We start from the raw sequence: 2731 nt of genomic DNA on the forward strand, positions 1-2731 counted from the left end.
AAGGGGCATATGATTGTCTCCATTTCATAAATAGAGAAACTGAGGCTCACAGAAGGTAAGTGAGCTGCTCAGACACTGAATTTGGAGATGGAGGAAATAGGCTTGAACTAGGTCTCAAAGCTCCAGACCCAATGGCTATGCACAACAGACTGTCCTATGGGAGAACAGAAAGTAACAAGGTTGAAGGGGGCGCTGGTTTTTTGTTAGTTTAGTTTGCAGTCAGTACCCCCGCTTCATGGCCCCGGGGACGGTGGATCCAGGATGCGGGACAGGTCAGGTCTCTGGCTGACATTCTGGCCTCTGTTGGGGAGCCAAGTTCCTCGGTCCTTGGGAACAGGCTGGGGGGGGGGGTCCGAGCGTGAAACTTGCTGCAAACCCAGCTTCTGGCTTTCTCATGGGAGGCTTCCCAGCCCCCAGACTTACCCCAGGCCTCTAGGAAGCAGCTGGTGGGATTTGCAAACATGCCTGGCACCCAACTTGGGAGTTAAAGGCCCCAACATGCAGAGGGCTCTGCCAGCAATTCTCAGGGGATGGAGAACCCATAAGTCAGGGGCACAGGGTGTTGCGGGGAGCCCACCTTGCTGAGATATGCATGGGGTAATAACAGCACTCATCCCAAGAATTGTTGGAAGAATTACTTTCCCTATGGAGATAGGCTCTCATAGTGCCCGGTCTGGTCCCAAACTCCAGGGTTCAAGTAATCTACCTGCCTTGCCTTCCAAAGAGTTGGAACTACAGGAGGTTGCACCAATGCACCTGTATTATGTCTTTTTTTATTTTTTTAAAGAGTTTTATTGAAGGGCTGGGGATTTGACTCAGTACAAGTGACCAAGTTTGATCCCTGGTACCAAGAAAATAAAAAAGAGTTTTATTGAACTACAAGTTATGTATCATAAAAATCTAATCTCTTTAGGTGTACATACAATTCAGTGATCTTTAGCATACTTACAGAGTTATGCAAACACCCCCCCTCCCACCCACACACACTTTACACACCTTAGCAATCATCCTCTTACCCTTTCTTAGTTCTGGGCAACCATTAATCCAGTTCTTGTCTTTCTAGATTTGCCTTTTATAGAAATGTCATATAAATGGAGCCACATGTTATGTGGTCCTTTAAGTGTTGCTCCTTTCACTTAGCATAATTTTTTTTTTCTTTGTAACAGGATGCAAACTCAGGACCTTGCTCTTGCAAGGCAGTTGCGGTGTTGCTGCCCTAAATCCCCGGCCCGAGCATCATATTTTTGAGGTCCATCCATGATGTTGCCTACTTCTACAGTTCACTCCTTTTTATGGCTGAATAATATTCTGTTGTGAGGTTATCCTGTACTTTGTTGATTCAGTCATCCATTGGTGAACACTGGAGTCCTTTCCACTTTTCGGTGATTGTGAACAACACTGCTATACACACCCTTACACAAGTCTTTGGGTAGACATGTGCCATTGTTCTTGGGGGGGTCACCTCAGGGGAAGCTTGCTGGATTATATGGTAAATTTAGACTTCGCTTTTTTGTTTGTTTGTTTTTTTGAGACAGGGTCTCATTATGTAGTTGAGATTGACCTGGAACTCACTATGTAGCCCAGGCTGGTCTTGAACTCACAGTGATCCTCCTGCCTCAGCCTCCTGAGTGCTGGGATTACAGGCATGCGCCACCAAACCCGGCAGACTTAACTTTTTATTTATTTGTTTGTTTATGTATTAGAGGTACTGGGCATCCAGACCTAGCTATATTCCCAACCTCTGTTCCTTTTTCAAATTTTTGAGACAGGAACTCTCTAAGTTGCTAAATAGCCCAGGCTGGGCTCGAATCTATGATCTTTCTACCTCAGCCTCACAGTGAGCTAGAATTACAAGCATGTACCATCATACCCAGATTAACTTTTAAGAAATTCCAAACTATTTTCCAAAGTTTTATATTCTCATCAGCACTGCCTGAGTTTGTTGAGAAAAGTAACACGAAGATCTGTGCTTAGTGTCTGGCCATCATAAACCCTCAGTTCATGGTAGCCAGTACTAACAGAGGCTTCAATAGAATCGAGCATAACTATAGGACCCAGGGTGCTGTTGCCTAATTTCCTGAATAAAGTAGATCTCAAAGACGTTCACTCTGATTTATTTGGCTACCTTCTCCCCTCCCACCTAAGAAGCATACTTACATGTTTAATGCTTTTTAGCCTGGCAATCAGAGTTCACCAGATACCCCACCTTCATTTACTTCTGCAGTCTTGGCTGAAACCTACCCCCTGCCCCCTGTACCCCTGCTTCTGCCCAGGTGAAAGCTCAGGCCTTTCCACCTTTCATTGTCTGCCTTCTGTGTTCTGTCCACTTGCCTTCTCTTCAGGCAATACAATCTCAGCTGGCTTCAAGCCTTGGCTCCTCTCCTGTCTAATGCCTACCTTAACTTTCTTAGCATTGTTTGTGCTACCGAGCACTTGAAATATGGCTAGTCCAAACTGAGATATGCTGAATTACAAAGTGCACACCAGACTTTGATGACCTACTATGCAAAAATATAAAAATAATAGCTTTTCATATTAATTGCATATTGGAATAATGTTTTATATATATATATATGTATATGTATACATGTAAAATATAGTATTGAAATGAATTGTACTGTCCTTTTCTTAATGTGGTTCCTCCCAAATTGAAAATTACACATGTAGGGCTGGAGATGTGGCTCAGTGGTTCTGCCGCCAGCCTCACAAGTGCAAAGGCTCAAGTTCAATC

The sequence above is a fragment of the Fukomys damarensis genome, unplaced genomic scaffold (assembly GCF_012274545.1).
Source record: "Fukomys damarensis isolate Sample0158 unplaced genomic scaffold, DMR_v1.0_HiC HiC_scaffold_23, whole genome shotgun sequence".
Classification (NCBI taxonomy): domain Eukaryota; kingdom Metazoa; phylum Chordata; class Mammalia; order Rodentia; family Bathyergidae; genus Fukomys; species Fukomys damarensis.